The sequence below is a fragment of the Leopardus geoffroyi genome, chromosome C2 (assembly GCF_018350155.1).
Source record: "Leopardus geoffroyi isolate Oge1 chromosome C2, O.geoffroyi_Oge1_pat1.0, whole genome shotgun sequence".
NCBI classification, from domain to species: Eukaryota; Metazoa; Chordata; class Mammalia; order Carnivora; family Felidae; genus Leopardus; species Leopardus geoffroyi.
The window spans coordinates 116514873-116534194 of NC_059333.1; the positions used below are offsets into that span (position 1 = coordinate 116514873).

A 19322-nucleotide genomic window follows, 5' to 3' on the forward strand; every position below is an offset into this window, starting at 1 on the left:
AAAACCTGGTCAGAATCCAGTAAATACTAGTACTTGGCACATCTCTTTTACACATGTTCTAAAACATAGCAGTGGGGCACCTGGGTGGCTCGGTTGATTAAGTCTTCGACTTCAGCTCACACCATGATCTCGGGGTCTGTGAGTTTGAACCCCGTGTAAGGCTCTGTGCTGACCGCTCAGAGCCTGGAGCCTGTATTGGATTCTGTGTCTCCCTCTCTCGACCCTTCCCCTGCTCTCTCTCTGTCTCTCTCTCTCTCAAAAATAACTAAATGTTAAAAAAAATTTCTTTTAACATAGGATCAGTATTTATATACAGCTGCAAGTAAATTAATTTCAAAGTGTAATGAATAAAATATGTCTTCCATTTTCATTTTAATTCTCGGTCTCGTGGAAATTCAAAATTGCAAACTCTAGGGGAGAAATAACTGGGACTGGGACTCAGGTACCATTCTCAGGAAAATAAAGTTCCTTCTTTTGAGTTAAAGAAGAGTTCTTAAAATATGCTTCAGCATTTCCAGCTCAACGTAGCCAAGAAGAAAATGTCTCCCAGTAGGTGCGGAAGTGACAGGTGTGGTGGACAGATCTGGAACCGGAGTTTGGCTGCCTTCTTCCCTCATCATGGGAGACGGATTCTTTTCCATAGTGGAAATGTACTCGATGAGAGTCAGCCAGAACCTTAGAAATATTCAGTAAGTGCAGGCACATACTTTCAATGACTCTGGGGTTTATCGTAAGAATTAAGGGCATAAGAGTTTAGTTTCTCAACACGCAAACATAAATTTTAGTTGAGGAACTTTCTTAAACTTAGTTTCAGAATGTGAACAGTGACGGGAAGCATGCCTAAACCACCACCCCTCTTTTTTTTTTTTTGGCATTCTCCTTATTAGAGAGGTTTTAATTGTAACCATGTGGTTCATATTGAATCTGACAAGTCATGTAGCGATTAAAAATTGGAATGCTTTGACAGCAGGGTGAACATGAGGATCAGTTGCCGTGTAACTCCCCGTGATGGGGAGAGCCTGGCAAATGACTAGGCTCTGGTCAGGGGGGAGTCTTCAGCATCAGTGCACAAGGCGGAGAGGACTGACAGATCTCACCAGGACAGCACCTGGGGGTGGCGGAGGCACTGACCAGTTCCACTGCTTGCTGGCTTTCCCTCGCGCTGCTCCTCTGTAACAACAAAACGGAAACAAGTTTTTCACAACCTTGTGGTCTAGATTTTAGGATTGACTCTGTAAGTCAAATGGGAGCCTTAAATGCAGACTCACATGGAAAACAATATATATGTATATATACATATATATGTGTATATATACATATACAAACATGTATATACACACGCCTTCTTGCAAAAAGATAATACATTGTGAAAGCTATTATGTCTGTGAGCTACATTTAAGGGTGAGAGGATTCTAATTTCTGTTCATTTTTATTCGATGTCAAGCGATCATCAAGATTACTGTTTTATCAATTTTTTTCTAATTTGACTATAAGTTGAAATCTTTGCTTTCATCTAATGTATGCCCTTGTTAATGACATGATAATCTTTGGCTGGTGCTGATTGATTTTCAGAACCTATAGGAAGCATCTTGCTAAATAAACACTTTAGGTTTCAACTTAATGCCGTTTACAAAGAGAAGGAACAGAGCCACAAGTTGTATCCAGGTATGTGCGAAAAAATTTGTCTCCAGGTAGCACTCAAAGTTTCGTTGTTGTTGTTGTTGTTGTTATTGTTTTCAGTAGGAGTAGTATTTCCTAAGAGTGGTTGAACCATGGAGTACGAAGCAAAGAAACAGAAGCAGAAAGTTCAGAAAAAGAAAAAAAAAAACTTATGAAGGAAAAAAAGTAAAAGTTATTTTCAATCTTAGCAATGTAATTGTCAAATTTATAACCTACAGGTTTTTATATTTTAGATTTAGTATAAAATATCTTTAGGGGCGCCTGGGTGGCTCATCCGTTGAGCATCTGACTTTGGCTCAGGTCATGATCTCACAGTTCATGGGTTCGAGCCCCTCATCAGGCTCTGTGCTGGCTGCTCACTCAGAGCCTGGAGTCTGCCTCGGATTCTGTGTCTCCTTCTCTCTCTGCCCCTCCCCCGCTCATGCTGTGTCTCACTCTGTTTCTCAAAAATTAATAAATGTAAAAAAAAAATTTAAATATCTTTAAGTCGCATCTGATTGGAATAGTATTATAAATAAATATTGTTAAGCTAAATCGACAATTTGAAAAATGGTATTTTTATCTATTTGTTTCATCAATTTTTAGAATGGTAAGATAGTAACTACCAGTGCTAGCTAATTGTGCATGTTTGTGTATGTATGTTGGGTACCATTATGAGCCCATAGTTATATTTTTAAAGTATACTTCATTCCATTTTATTGCTGAATAATTTACCATTGTGTGGGTATACCACATTTTGTTTACCCATTCATATGTTGATAGCCATTCAAATGCCTTTGGCTATTATGAATAACGCTGCTATGAATGTCCATATACTAGTTATTGTGTGAACTTCTATCTATCTAGAGTACAGAACTAGTTGTGGAATCCCTATTTCATATAACTCTATGTTCAACATTTTGAACAACTGCCAGATGGTTTTCCAAAATGGCTGCCCATTTTACATTCCCACTAGCAACGAATTATGTTTCCAATTTCTCCACATTCTTGCCAATACTGGTAATTGTCTGCCTTTTTTATTAAAGCCACTTTCTTTGTAAGTGATATCTCTGTGACTTTGATTTGTCTTTCCTCACTGATTAATGATGTTCAGAGGTGTGTGTGTGTGTGCGTGTGTGTGTGCTTATATTCATATATCTTCCCTGCAGAGATGTCTGTTCAAATCTTTGGCCCAGTTTTATAATTGGGTTGTTGGGTTGTCTTTTTATTATTAAGGTTTGAGAGTTTGTTTACATTCTGGACTCCAGTTCCTTATCAGAGATATGATTTTCAAACATTGTCTCCCAGGCTGAGGCTGTCTTTTTACTTTCTTGATGATGAAATCCAACTTACTGATCTTCCTCTTATTGCTTGTGTATTTTTGGTGTTGAATCTAAGAAATTATTACCTAACTCACGATCATGAAGATTCACTCCTATATTTTCTTCTAAGAATTTTATAATTTTGGCTTTTACATTTAGGTATAGAATCAGTGAATTCCCAGAGGAACCCTAGACCCTGGTTCCTTTCAGTGGCAAATGATGTTTACATACTGCAAGCTGGGTTCTAAGGGTGCACATCGCTACAGAATTCTCAGGACTTGTTTTCCAGTGGACATTAGTGAAATAAATGATGCGTGCGCACGCACTGACACACACACACACACAGTGAGTTTGAATCAATATTGATATTTTTAGTTTAATATTATATAGATTTCATATAGATTTACTTAGCTTTCATATCTTATAATTTTATCTCTTTTCTCTACCTGAAAAAATTATGGTTTCCAAAGATACTAATATAATTTTTTTATTTTAAAGTACACCTAAAATAATTTCAAAATTATGTTAATATTACCATTGAAACTAAGATTATTGAATAAAGTTTAAGATTTTTTTTAATCATTTGAATATACTACACTCAGGATATCCAATCAAGTATTGTGTTTCAAGGTAATTCTCTTTTCTCTAAGTGTGGTCACTCCTCCAACTAATATAAAGTTAGGTTCACTTGTTTCAGTTATAAGTACTTAGCTATTTGTGATGAGTGAAACAGAGAGACATTAAAGGTCTGGAACAGAGTGATGATAGAATCTGAGTTAAGTTTTAACAGGATCACCCTGAAATGTGTTAATAGAATGTGGGGGAGGGGAGGGGCAAAGACAGAAGTTAGGAGAACAATATTTAGGCACATTTAAATTTGTGTCTGGATATAAATCAATTGTGTTGACTGTTTTTAACTAGACTGTTTAGCAATTGTTTTCAATCCTGTTAAACAGTTACACAGTTCCCTAACAAGATGCACCACAGGGGCGCCTGGGTGGCGCAGTCGGTTAAGCGTCCGACTTCAGCCAGGTCACGATCTCGCGGTCCGTGAGTTCGAGCCCCGCGTCGGGCTCTGGGCTGATGGCTCAGAGCCTGGAGCCTGTTTCCGATTCTGTGTCTCCCTCTCTCTCTGCCCCTCCCCCGTTCATGCTCTGTCTCTCTCTGTCCCAAAAATAAATAAACGTTGAAAAAAAAAATTAAAAAAAAAAAAAGATGCACCACAAAAATCTTGCTTCCATCCCTGTCCCATTCATTCTGTTCTTTTGCTCCCCCTGAAACTAACCACTTTTATTAATTGTGAGGTAATTTTCCTTTTACATATTTTTGAAAATATAAGCAAGTAATACATGTTAATATTTGTATTTCTATCGCTTTCTTAGACAAAAATTAGCATACTTGCTTTTTTCACTTAACAATAGAACTCAGATAAAACCATCAGTAGAAAGATATCACCCTCATTCAATTTGTAATTAAGGTTCTTCAATATATGAATGTACCAAGTAGTCTCCTGCTGACTGATATGTGGATTAATTCCATTCTTTGGTATAATAAGTAGTACCCCTCTAAACAGCCTGTGGAGTCCTCACTGTATCTTTGCCAGTATATGTTTGGAATATCTTCTTAGAGATGGGATTGCTGCATATAGCAGACACGGTCTTTGCTCCCTCAAGATTCCCGTTCTTCCCATTTCTGTGCGCTCCTCCCCCAGCTTCTGGGAGTCTTTGCTCTTCATGGCCCTCAGCAGCAACTAAGGGACTGCCCTCAAGATACTGGAGCAGGCACCACTGAACTTACCTCCTTCCTGGGAGGCTTTTAACAAAGGATGAATTAGTGTCAGAGTGTGAAAGCCCAGGTACTCCTGTGAAATCAGGCAGACGCTTCTTTCTGAAAACTGCCTGAAAGTGAAATCTTGCAAGGCATCTTTGTCTTTCTTGCCCTCACTCCCTCCGCAGTTTCCTGGGAGCACTTCCCTAATTACCCATTTTGTACACGAATCTTCATTTCAGAGCCCGCTCTTGGAGAACTGGACTCAAGATTTTGAATCTATGTCATTTTGCCAGATGTTACCAAATTTCCCTCCACATGGGTGGGATGTATTGTTTTGCCTTCTTATCAGCAGTGCACAAGAGGGCCTTTTCTGAAGATCCTCGCCAACAGAATGTGTTGCCAAATTTAATTTGAAACTTTCAAAATACGTAAGCCATTTCACATTAGAAGTTGTGATCTTAAAAAAAACCGAGATTTATTTACATCTCCTATTAGATGCTACGTTATCTCAGTAAAATATAATGGTAAGGCCCAAAGGTTCAAGGCACTGTCAATAACCAGACAATCACATTTTTCCAGATGATCTCTCTCAACATATTAAATGAATTAATTAGTAGCAAAAGAGAAATGGACTTTGAAGTCAGTGAATTAATCCACAGCATTTATTAAGCACCTATAAAGTATTTAAATGTAAAGAATAGTAATTTATTAATTAAAATAAGGAGAGCACAATGGTTAAAGCATACTTTGGGAAGAAGATGTTAAGATAAATTTTTTAAAATACTTCCGGTTTCTCATTGTATATCTTGAACAGATAGGCAGTTTGGATTTATACATAAGAGACTGTTGAATAGCTTACACTTCAGAACTATTTGCAAACGAGACAAACTGCAGCAGCTATCACTAAACGAACAAAGCAAAAGATTTAGAAACAGAGCTAACTGGTGACGCATGGGTGGCTCAGTCAGTTAAGCAGCTCTCGACTTAGCTCAGGTCGGGATCTCGCAGTTTGTGAGTTCTAGCCCTGCATTGGGCTCTGTGCTGACAGTGAGCAGGCTGGTTGGGATTCTGTCGCCCTCTCTCTCTGCTCCTCCCTGGCTTGCTCTCTATCTCTCTCTCAAAATAAATAAAAATAAACTTTAAAAAATTAAAAAAAAAGAAACAGAGCTCACTGAGTTTGCAGCCACAAATCAAGAAATCAAGACACCAACAGAAAAAGTAGTGAGATAAATATATTAGCCCTTGGTTCATACATCATGGCCAATGTAGACATCTGTAGAATCAAATATCGATGCTTTAGAAGGAAATCCATTATTATATCTTTAGAAATAAAATGGGAAACTAAATACTAAGGTAATAATGCAACATAAGAACATAATACAAGGTGGCCACACTCTTAAAAAGAGAGATTTTATACTCAAATCACAATCTAGTAGAAGTGCTAACTCTTCTTTTAGTCAATAAATATTTATTGAATATTACTATACACTAAGCATTAATTTAACAATTCAGAGTATCATCAGCACACAAAACAGAGATTCTAGGGAGATAATTAAAAATAGCCATAATAAATAAGTCCAACTATGTAGAATGTCAGAAACTGGTAAGTGCCGAGAAAAAAATAATATAGTGGGGCAAGGGAGATTTGGACTGCAGGTGAAAGTTTGTGATTTTAAATATGGTCGTCATGGCAGGCCTCATTGAGAATGAGACATTAGAGCAGCCTGGAAGGAGGTGGCAAGTGTTAACCGTGTGGCTGTCTGGACGAGGAGGCTCACAGGCAGGGGAAAACAGCTGGTGCCCAAGCTCTAAGGCAGCAGTGTGAGTGGGGTGCTTGAGGAACAGCTAGGAAGCCAAGCTGTAACAGAATGAGAGGAAAAGGAGGAGATGAGGTCATAGAAATAAGAGAGGGAAAGTTCTTTAAGGACCTCATAAGCCATTATAAGTACTTAGCTATCTGTGATGAGTGAAATAGAGAGATGTTAAAGGTTTGGAACAGAGAGATGATAGGATCTGAGTTAAGTTTTAACAGGATCACCCTGAAATGTGTTAATAGAATGTGGGGGAGGGGAGGGGCAAAGACAGAAGTTAGGAGAACAATCAGAAGTTATACAATATCTGAGAGAGGGATGGAAGCTCTGGAGGAGGTGAAACACTTTGATTCTGCTTAAAGTTTAAGATAGAGGCAACAGTATTTCCTACCAAATTAAGTGTGGAGTGAGAAGGAATGAGAGGAATTAAAAACCAAAGGATTTTGGTTTGGTCAATGGGAGGAACGGAGTTACTGCAAGTCAGATGGGAAAATGCAGTGGTGGCACAGTTTTTAGGAAGGAGCTAAGGGTATCAGTTTTGTACAACGTGTAAACCCTACTTCCGTGTTAAAATAATGCATAGCCTCTGACATTAAAATACCAATTAAAATTTCCTTTAAGTTAGGAATGGCATCTGGCAGCTTTTGAATTCCCACAAAATGTCTAGTACAGGCTATTACACATGGAAGGTGTAAGAGGAATATTTGCTGAATGAAGTAAACGTTTGCACTCAGTCCTTTCAAATTCCGCACCACAGTGTGTGTGAAATACATGAACACAGCCTGTCTCAAACTTATTGCTAATGCTTTGTTTATGCTCTACTTTAAGTGATGCAACAATTTTTGAGACATTGGTAAACTAGCCAAACTGATAATACTCAAAAAGAATCGAAAATAGTACATAGGGGTGCCTAGCTGGCTCAGTCAGAAGATCATGCAATTCCTGACCTCAAGTTCTTGAGCTTGAGCCCCACATTGGGTGTAGAGATTACTTAAATAGGTAACAAGTTAAAACATAAAATAGAACTATAGAATCTAAAAATAGTAGTATAGGGGGCACCTGGGTGGCTCAGCCTGTTGACTATCAGACCCTTGATTTTGGCTCAGGTCATGATCCCAGGGTTATGAGATTGAGCCTCATGTCAGACTCTGCACTGAGCGTGGAACCTGCTTAAGATTCTCTCTCTCTCTCTCTCTCTCTCTCTCTCTCTGTCTCCCTCCCTCTCTCTCTCTCCCCGTCCCTTTCCCCCACTCATGCATGCTTTCTCCCTCTCTCTCTCAAATAAATGAATAATAAATAAATAAACAAAATTATAGAAGTGTATATAAATGTATATAATGATTTTTGATATTTCCATTAATAGCTTTTCTTTTAACATAAGCAGATGTAATTCATTTAAGAATACAATGTTTAATGTATTTATGTAAAACCTCAATAAGTTTGAAATATATCTTTAAGTTTTATAGCCATCCATTTTACACAAAATTTCCATCTTCTTTGTTTTCTGAATCAAAATGTACATGCCTACTCAGTAACTACCAATATACGTAAAATAACAATAAGGCAGCCATATACTTACAATATCTCATTTCCATATCTTTTAACAAAACCTTATATTCACACAATACTTCCTGAGTTTCTTTCTCTTACTATTCTACAACACCATGGAGTAAATGCGCATACAATTCCAGTCATTTAAAAGGGAGGCTCATGCCAAAACTGGTATTGAGCTTCTTTTCATTTTAATAGATGACAGTTAAATTCATGAAAGGTTTGGGTTCCCCAAATACAGCTGTATCAATGCACAATTGATAGATACGTTGCTGTGCGAAGAGTTAAAGTTCAGATATTTCTTCCTTTCTATTCTCCAAATTATAACACTTAAAGCAAAACATTCCTTGAAAAAAATTAAAGGATTTAGTCTCTAGAAAGTTTTCTGCAATATTAGCTGAAAAAGAAAGAGTTAAATCGAACTTTGGATATATGTTAGTCATAACATAATCTCTTGATATATTAGTAGGTCAATAGTTCAGCCCAGAAAGGGACTCTAACTTGAGCAGACACTAATTAAAAGAATCAATTCTTATCCTACTACATACGTCCAATCATATTAACACATTTCTAGATTTCTTACTCAGTGGACTAGTCAAGATTAAAGGATTTGCTAATATGAAGGAACAGAGTATGCTTCCAAACTGACTGAGCAGATTTGTGAACAAATTAGTTCATTTAAAATTGACAGTGAAAGATTGATTTTGCAGAGAATGAGTTACCTAAGGTATTCATCATTTCCTCCGCCTCTGCACACAAGACAGAGATCCGTTTCCTTCACTTTCTGATTGTAATAGGGCTGCTTACTGAGCACCTTTATTTTACAGTCCTGATTGCAGCCTGTCATTCTTTTTAATTCAGACATATTTTAGCCTCTCAGACCTTCAGAAATAACTTCCTTAAAAGCCTCAGTAAAATGACTCATTACATGTTGCTCGACTATGCTATAAATTATAATACAGCAGAAAGTTCTAATTGCACAAAAGATCCAATTACTCATAGGCTATTGGACTCATTATTCAAATGCAGGAGTGAGCAGGAAAGCCAGATGCAGAAACATTTTTCCAGAGTTGAAGGCCACTACTCTACAACTCTGATAAAATCTAAGATGTTTGCTATTTGGTATATATTAGTAAATATTCACTAGTAAATAATTTATGACAAAGATTAGAAACTGTGCACCAAAAACATGGAGACAGAAATGCAGAAATTGTTGAGGGATTCATGTTTTAAGTCTAAGAAAATAAAAGTAAATCCTTGTGGAAGAAGAGAAACAATAGAACACAGCAATGACAGCAACAAACACAATTTAGGAAGCAAGAATTCAATTAAAACAAATCCGAAGAAAATGTTATAAATTTGTACTATTTTATTCACAAGGACCTAGACTTCAGATATCAGAGACAGAAATTATGGTAAGATGACATATGTAGGGGGTAGAATTTTTAGGACTTGTTAATTAATTGTTAATTGCTTGTTAACTTTTAGGACTTAATTAATTCAGCTTGGGATGGTGGGAAAGTGGAGAAAAATCTAGGTTAAATATTGGAGGGGAAAGAGTTTGGTAATATGGTCCACGACAGTGCCCACTCATTCAAATATGGTGGAGAAATTAGAGGAGAAGGTTTTGATTTTTTATATCTGGATTATCTATGGGAAATCAAATGGAGATATCTACAAGGGATTTGGGTAGACAGATCTGTGTTCACAAGTTATATGTAAATATACTATTATCTCTCTTTTGCAAATGCTGAGACAGAAGATTTAATTTTCCACAAAGCATCACAGTCAATCAACACTGGTATCAGATTATCTAATGTTTTAGATCATAATAAGAGGGGCATGCGTGGGGGGGTGTGTGTGAATCTGTGTGTTTAAAACAACACAGATGTCAGGTAGGGAAATCCAATGGCTTCCCCAAGATTTCTGTGGAATGCCCGGGATATTTCATGTTCAATTTTGGTTCAGTTTTGCTGCATTTTAACATCTATGTCCGTTCCTGGCTGCACACAGATGTCAGCTGTTATCACTGTACCTATATCTCAACAAACCGTACCTATATCTGCACCCATATATTTTGTCTTTCCTTCTGTTATAAATATGCCATAGTAACAAAATCTTCATTTCCTAAGTCCAACTCCACCACATGTATCCTAGCTGCTAACCCTACTTCCCTATTCAAGAATCTCACTCCTGTAGTGGTCTCCTATTTTCCCAATCATTTGTTTTTCTTCACTATCAGATTGTTTTTCCATAAAAAAATTAATAACTATTCCTCTGTTAATTTCCATCAAAAATAATTCATAACAATGACCATCCATAAAAAGGTCCCCAAAATACACACCCCCTCCAGCTTACCCATTGTTGCTTAAACCACTTCATTGAAGTTTTTGTCCCCCACTGCACCCAGCTGCTCTTGTCAAGGACTTTAATGACCTGTCCATGTTAAAGGCAATAGTCAATGTTCAGTCCTCAACTTATTTGACCTATTTACATTATTTGACAAAACTGATAACATAGTCTTTCTTGAAACACTTTTCTTGTCTATTTGGGTACAACTCTAACTGGGCTCTCTTTCTCCCTATTTGGCTGCTCCTTCTCAGTTTCATTTGCTGATTCCTACTCATCTCCCCAATCCCTAAATATCCAGATTGCCTCTAGGGCGATATCCCCAGAACTCTCTTCTTCTCTGTCTACACTAAGTCTCTTGGTGATCTCAAAGGTCTTGTGCCTTTGAATCCCATCTATAGGCTAATGCCACCCAAAAGTATCTCAGCAGCCCAGACCTCTTTCTTAAACGCCAGACTTTTTTTTTCTCAACTGCCTACTCTCCTCTCTACTTGGTTGCCTGATAGGCATCTCAAATGTAATGTGCCCAAAATCACACTCTTCATTTCCAAGCTGCCAAAACTGTCTTCATACAGACATTCCATCACCATCAGTGGTAACTCCCATTTTTCCACCACCCAAGCCAGAACTCTTAGAGCTTTCCTTCCCTTCTCCCTTTCTTACTATGTAGTCATGAGCAACTCCCATTTACTCTTTTTTTCTTAAGTTTAAATTCCCCCATCTCCAGCTCCCTACCCTTGTTCAAGCCATATTACTAAACCATCACTAGAGGGTTGGTATAGCTTCTGAACTGGTCTCACTATTTCCTTTCTTGCCCTTACAGACATTCTCCACCCTACTGCCAGTATAACATTGTAAAATATAAATTAGATCATGTTGCTCATTGCTCAAAAGCCCAGAGTGAAATCTGTTGTCGCTTAGAGTAAACTTTCAAGTCTTTATAACAGACCACTAAGTCTGTTATAGTAATTAGTTCCCCTGTAAATACTTTGACTTCAGACACTAACACTCTCCTTCTTGCTTACCCTGCTCCTTTCACACTGGCCTCCTTGCTGTAATTGGAACATTCCAAGTAAGATCTACCACAGGGCCTTCACTTTTGCCATTCCTTTAATAAGAACACTTTTCGTCCATAAACCTTCCTGTTTCCTCACTATTTCAAGCACTACTCAAACGTTACCTCTATTAATTTAAATATGGATTTGGCTGTTGTAACAAAGCAAAATATAGCCATGATTTTAAAAAGATGGAAGATAGAAGTTGATCTCTCCTTCTCATATGAATCTGGTATTAGTGGTCCTAGGCTATTATTACCACTTCATAGTATTAGATACTCAGACATCGTCAGTCATATTGCTTAACCATCCTCAAAATGCAGCTTCCATCTTGAGGCCTGTGACCACTACATCTGCCACCATGTTCACCTTCCAGACATTGGGAGAGAAAAAAAAGCAAGGGGGGGGGGGGGGGCGGGGGGCGGGGCAAAGCTCAGTTGCACGCATCACTTCAAGTTATATCCCATCAACGACAGCTTAATCCCCAACCATAAGAAAGACTCGGGAATGCCATTTTAGCAGTGTGATTTTGTGGTCAGCAAACAATTAAGTGTCCTATAACCAAAGGAAAAAGAAAATATGGGCATCGGGAGACAATTAGCAGCCTTTGTCACATTATTTTATCAGAGAAGTTTTACCTGATCTACCTATATAAAATAACACTTATTTCTTCACTCCACAATCACCTTTAATATGCTTTATTTTCTTTATAGCACTTGTGTAAACATACCTTACATATTATACCTTATAAAATATACCTTACTTTTATATGTTTGCTTGCTGACTTAGTTTCTGGTTCGCATCACAAAAATGTAAGATCCTTCAGGGCAAGAATTTTATGCTTTAATCATGGCATCCCCATAGATACAGGCCCTCAACAAATATATTCTGGACGAAGAAGAACTCTGAAAATCCCTGAACTCACTACATCCTCTCTCACTCCCGTGCAATTTCACATCCTGCTTTTCCGTTTGAAATATCCTATTGCCCTTTATTTGCCTAACATTAATGTCGTTGTAAGATTCAGATTCAGGCTCAGGTATTAGCACCACTGTGAAGACTTCATGCACCTTTTAGGCATCCATTCTGCATGCACATCTCTAACCCTGCATTATGGTCCTCTACGTCAGCATCTGTCTTTATTATTATAAACTCCTTGAGGATAAGAAATCATTTCATATCTTTGTAACCCAGGGACCCCATTAGTCAGGACTCTTAGCTGCAATTGGCAGAAACTCATTTGACACTGCTTAAGTTAAAAAGAGTTCTTAAAACCAGGTAGGGTAGGAGCACCTGGGGGCCTCAGTCAGTTAAGTGTCTGACTTCAGCCTAGGTCATGATCTCACAGTTCATGAGTTTGAGCCCCATGTCAGGCTCTGTGTGGTTAGCACAGAGCCTGGAGTCTGCTCCCTCTCTCTTTGCCCCTCCCCGCTGGCACTCTCTCTCTCTCTCTCTCTCTCTCTTAAAAATAAATACTAAAAAAAGTTTTTTAAAAACAAAACCAGGTGAGGCTGGGGTCAGTGTTTCCTTATGTGACTCCAAGGGCGACAAGGCTACATCCTCCTTCACCTTGACCATTTCCAATGGAAAGAGAGTTCTCACGAAGGAAGCTGGTTTTTGTATTTTTTTTCGGAGAAACACTTGGTCATATTTTGTATAAGCCTGAAGTTACCTTTATACTCTCCATATATTTAATAATGTTTTTCTTCTCTCTAGATTAAAAGGTGAGGGGAAGATGTGACTCTCAAGACAGTGGCCTCAAGATTTGTGGAGACCTTCCCGGAAGAAAAATCACGTCATAAGTTTGTAGTAATTCAAACATGTAATTTGTACAGGAAATATTCATCTAGAAATAGTCACCACGTGTTGCTTACTATTGGTCAAAAGGCCAGAGAAGAACCTGACTTGTGAAAGCCATCTCAAATTAGGTAATGAAGTTGTGATTAGATGTCATCCCTGACAATCGTTTTTACCTTAAAGTCCTGATGGCAGAGGTTGAATACCCCTCCTCTGAAGTAGAAGCCCAGCCTGCCTGACAAAGAATGTGCATGTGCATTGTAGACCATTCCTGCTTGAAAATACTAAAAGATAGAAACCCTAACATACTCAAACTAGAGCATCACAACTTAGTGCTGAGTGATATTATTTTGAACAAGCAATGTTGGGGAGCCATGTAACACTTTCACTGATCTGAACAGCGATGCCCTGAAATTTCTCACTGTTTATTTTTGAAGACATAAAAATCGGGTCTCATGTGGAGAAAGTCCTCACCCTCTGACTTTGCAAAGCATCTATGACTACTTCCTTCAATTCTCAGTCATGCCTCCCCTTTCTCATCGGCTCAGATGGGTTCAGAGCACATCCAGAAGACAGTCACTGTGGCCTTGAGGAGGGATAGACTGATTAACTAAACTAGCTCATTTTCCACCCAGGAAGCATGGGTGGATCAATCCTACGCAGAGTGGGGATGGAGAGGAGGGAGGAGTGAATTCTCCAACACACTGCTTTCAACCAACCAGAAGAGGAGAATATGTAAGCTCACAAATGTCCATTACAGATTTCACCGAGAATTTTAGAGATACATACATACAGTATAATTTTGTGTAAAAAACTATCCTTAGGGAAATGTAAATATATAATATATATGTAAAACAGAAGAAGGACTTCAAATCAGGCAGCATAGTATCAGCAGTGGTTACCCCTCGGGAAGGCAATGAGGGTGTGAGAATCCAATGAGAGGGACAGGGTTCACATTTAACCTTGTGCACATATGTATTGTCTGAATTTCATGATAAGAATGTAGTCATAAATTACTTGTGTGCTGAAAACAATTTTTAATTAGAAAACAACACATACCCCTTATGACAGAAAGTTTATAGCTTTACTTAATGAACAGTCTTTTTGAACAAGGCAGGCAATATTGACAGGATGTCATTACAGTTATACTTCATGAACCTTGATATAGATGAAAATAACTGGCTTCACATACAGTTCTAATTTTTTGAGTTATGTTGATTTCCTGTGATAAGCCAAATCGAACCATTTTTAGTAGATTAGCATTTGTCTTGCGGAATTTAGCGTGTAGGAAGTAAAACAAAAAGAAAGAAAAAGAAAAAGAAAATATGTATTTGCCTAATGATTTCTCTCACACATTACAATAATTGTCACTCTGGTCCCTGAAATTTTATTTATTGATTCACGTTCACGTGAGGGAACCATGGCAAAGCACTAAAAATTGCCCGTACTGTTCTTATTATGGTGTTTCTAAAATAAATCCTGAATGGGCTACCCAAACCACCACAAATACCCCTGTAATCTCCCCTCCGCTTTTTGATTTGTTGACAAAAAAGTAAGGGGTGTGTGTGTAATGACAGTAATTATTAAACACATGCAAACATTTATTTATTCATGTGTCAAAACTGTATAGAATACCTACTACAGTTTAGCCACTGTGAAAGGAGAACAAGGCTGAATGACAGAGTCCCTGCTCCAGGAATTGCAGGTACTACTGAAAACCACTAATAAGTAAGCAATGCCTTTGAGTGTGCTGCATTTATGAGGAAGGGGAAACTGAGAGTCACCGAGTCAGCCTTACATGGGGGTAAGGGTGGAGAGGAGATTGCCAGGCAAAGCTTCCCAGAGAAACAGCTGCTTGGCAGACTGATGGGGTTCAGGACATGCTACCCCAAAACACGGCGCCTGAGTATACTGAATATTTTAAGCTGACAGAGTTTGAGAGCATGGAAGAAACAGGAGGTCCCCTTTGACCATCTTCCCATCCTTCTCCCCTGAAACAGGCCATTTTTTTCACATGAGAGACGCCCTCCCTACACCTGCAGGAGAAGAACATCCTCATCTCCTAAGACAAAGATCTGAGAAGAATCTAACAAACTGACTTTGCCAAGTTTCCCCCAGTTTACTGTAGTTACCTCATGCTCCTTAACCTATCCTATTGCGCCATGACTACCACTCTTCATCAAACCTAGCATAAAAACACCCAGTCCTTCTGTCTCTCTGGGTTTTTATTTCCTTATGAAGTCTCATATGTCATCGCATAAAAGTTATGTTAACAAAAGATGTGTGCTTTTCTCCTGTGAACCTATCTTTGTCCGTCTAATTTTCAGACACAGCCAGAGGCCCTAAAAGAACCGAAGAAACTTAATTTTCTTCCCCTACACAATGAGGTGAGAGTGCATTCTGGGCTTAGGGAACGGCAAGTATGCCAAATGGAGTTGGGTAGAATTGGGAAGCTGCAAATCATCCAGGACTAATGAAATGGAAGGTGAGGAGTGATCACCAAGTAGGCAAGCGACAGCACTTGACTATATGTCACTGTAAAGACTTTGTCATAGGTAACGCAATAATACCAAATAGGAGAAAGGAATGACGAAATGTGCTTTAGGGAGAAAACTCTAGTCTAGATGCCAGGCGAAAGCAAATTAAAGGGGATAAGGACACAGGGAGGACCAGTTAAGAAGCCACCATATTAATCCAAGTGAGAAATGACGGCTTGAACTAAATGGCCCTGGCATACTTAGGAGATTTGAAGATCAAATACCTGTGGGACTGTGAGAGCAGGAGGAGTCCGTGAACCTTCCCCCCAGAAAGGGAAAGGCATATGGTTACGTGCATTTCTCTGGGAGAAAGAACGTATAGCTCTTATCAGATCCCAATGTGGCTTCATAACTGAAACAAGACTCAAACTACTACACTGTGCTATGCTATTCTCATAGTCACACTTTATTTAAAGACTCAAATCTCCTTATAATTGTTTCTCGAAGTTGCCAGATTTAGCTAATAGAAACACAAGATTAGATACAGGATTTAGCAAACAAAAATTTACTTTCAACTGGGCGTCCTGTACTTTATTTGGCATCGCTACTGAAAGACTCTCACGCTGTGAAATAACATTTCTCTGGGATGACACATTATATTCCTCATTATCTGGGTACAAAGTTCCTTCAATTCAAATTCCATTAATTAATTTATTCGTTCAACAAATATTGATTGGCTGCCTACTCTGTATATACTGAGTACACATTAGTGAGTAAACAGATCATAGTCCCTTTCTCTGGAGACCTTACAATGTAATTGGGAAGATGAATTTTTTTTTTGAAAAGTAAATTAAAGAATTAATAAATAATTATAACTAGTAAGTGCTAGGAGACAAGCAGGGAGCAGTGATAGAGAACAATGTAACATTTCACTCAGAGGGGAAGGAAGCCAGGCCAGGCGAAAGGCAGGGAGGAAAGGGTTCTAAGCAGTGGGAAGAGTCTGGTGGAAGAATTGGAGGTGAGGAAGAGCTATTGAGTTTGTAAAACAGAAAGACTTTGTTTCGTGGTCAAAGGGGAGAGCGGAAGCAGAGTCAGCTACATAATGTGCAGGGCCCGTTGCAAAATGAAAATGTGGCCCCTTGTTCAAAAAGCAAGGAAACCATGCCATTAAAGGTCCTAAAATATAACATCTTTTCTTTTGTTATGTTTTTTTAACTTGCTACTTAATATCATGCTAAGTTTAAATATATCTTTTTATTTATTTTAAATATTTATTTTTGGGGGGTGGAGGGGCAGAGAGAGTGGGAGACAGAGGATCCAAAGTGCCTCGCGCTGACAGCAGAGAACTCGATGCTCATGAGATCACTCCCTGAACTGAAGTCGGTCGCTTAAACAACTGAGCCACCCAGGTGCCTCCAAAAAAATATTTTTTAAGTTAAAATTTTAAATCATTTGCATAGACTTTCCATTTGTCTTTATATTTGGCAATATCACTTTTAAATGCAAATATAAGAACATTTACCCCATAGGCAGAATCACCAAAATTACACAATTTGTATTTTGTAGCTCATATATACATATGTATTTAATTCTTATCAAAACAGGGGAAATGCTGCACAAGACGAACTCAACTGTTTTTATATCACTTCTTGATACAAACCCATTCTAACGCTCTTTGCTTTTAGCTTACTGGTGGATAAAGAAGGACTCAGTAGAAAAGGAGCTATGGACTGCCCTATCTTTCCCTTCTCATCTATATCATCCCTCTCATTGTACGTTATTGGCTAATGCGGGGAAGTCAGAGTAAGAGAGATATAGTAGAGTTTTTTGGTCTTTCGGGTTTCTTAGAATGCTATTGCCTTCTTTCTGCACTAGACACAAGGTCTCCTTCCGAGGGAAAAGATGGCTTCTGGGGGCTTCAGCACCCTCCACTTATTTAACTTATAGACACAGCACGCTCACCTTATATCTAACTCCCACGCAGTCTTGAGTTCAACGGAATTTAGCGTTTCTAGAGCACAGCACGCTGGGTATCATGGAACGATGAGTCCACAGAGTTGCACACATTTCCTCGCTGACGGCATGCTCTGTTGTTCCATTGGACTCTACTTACAAAAAACAAACTCAAAGGTAAAATCAGGAACTTCAGAATGGCAACAAAAGAACATTACACCAAACACATGTATCATGGCCCATGAAGTCCGTCCTATGTGAGAGGAGATGAAGCATGGAGAAGCGGGCAGAAATCAGACCATGTAATTAATGATATTTGGTGTCTGTAATTTTCCAGTTGCTCTCCCCACTCCCAGTTCCTCTTTCTTCTGTATGGAAAACCTAGACATCATTTAAATGTAACAATCCCATAGGGCGCCCAGGTGGCTCAGTAGGTTGAGCCTCCAACTCTTGATTTCCGCTCAGGTCATGATCCCACAGTCTTGGGATCGAGCTTCATTCACATCAGGCTCTGCGACAAGTGTGGGGCCTGCTTAATATTCTCTCTCTCTCTTTCCCCCGTCCCTCTCCCCTGCTTACACACACACCCTCTCTCTCTAAAAAAGAAAAAAAAAAGTAACAATCCTTGTTCTAAATCTATTCCGTTTATTCCAATATAACTGATTTCTTTCTACTTAGGAGGCCTTTTCTTTCTTAGAACTAATGATGCCTTGTACTTAAATGAAAAACAATCAAAACCCAAATTTTCCTTTATTCCAATATTTATCTCTAGATCTGTCACTAAAATAATGACAATAAAATAACAACAACAATAACACATTATGCATCATGGAATCAGTAATGAAGGCCAAATATTTTGGGTAGTAGTTTGAAGTAAAAAATGCTTAGATGCAGACATCCTGAATCTCCAAGAACTCTCTCACAGTTGAATTTTGCCATTTCACAGGACTGTTGGCTGTGGGGTGATGCCCCCTTAATCTGTTTCCTGACACCCATTAATGCATTTCCTCACTTTCATGATTGAAGTACAGCATGCACTGATCATTGATTTGTAAAGTTGAGTGTGAATGTCCGATGCATTTTAAAGAAAACCTTTAACACTTCATTCTGTTCTAGCCTGACTTCACTTTACAGTGTAGTCCCCTGTGTCACTTGCTGTCTGGGTCCTGATGCATCAGAACTAAGGAAACAGAAGGAGGTGGGGGACAGAAGAAAGAAAGCATAATAAACTTGTTGACCCAGTGCATTCGCACTGGCAGCGTCCTCTCGTAGATTATAATTAAGTGAAACCCCTGAAAATCTCCTTGATGGTATTTTTGCTTGGTTGGATTTTTTTTTTGTTTGTGTGTGTGTGTGTGTGTGTGCATGTGTGTGTGTGCGCGTGTGTGTGTGCGTGTTTATTATTCTTATAGTACACAGCACCACTGAATCTCATTACAATTCTGCTCTGGTCTGTTTTCTTCCTGCACTTTGGGAAGCTGGCTGTCATTAAGGGCTCATGAGACACCTGTGCAATGCTCACCGGGTTTCATGGAATTCTCCCTGCTCACAGCTTTTTGTAATGATATGAATGCCCGA

General features: G+C 38.7%; 1 long non-coding RNA gene across 1 annotated transcript; it reads right to left on the minus strand.

Annotated features, from left to right (window-relative positions):
• Positions 1-1097: 1097 nt before the first annotated feature.
• Positions 1098-18207, minus strand: LOC123611432. Its single transcript, XR_006718665.1, has 3 exons — positions 17754-18207; positions 10472-10549; positions 1098-1170 (listed from the first exon to the last, which is right to left on the minus strand). It is a non-coding gene; the product is annotated as an uncharacterized LOC123611432 (long non-coding RNA).
• Between the last annotated feature and the right edge of the window lie 1115 nt (positions 18208-19322).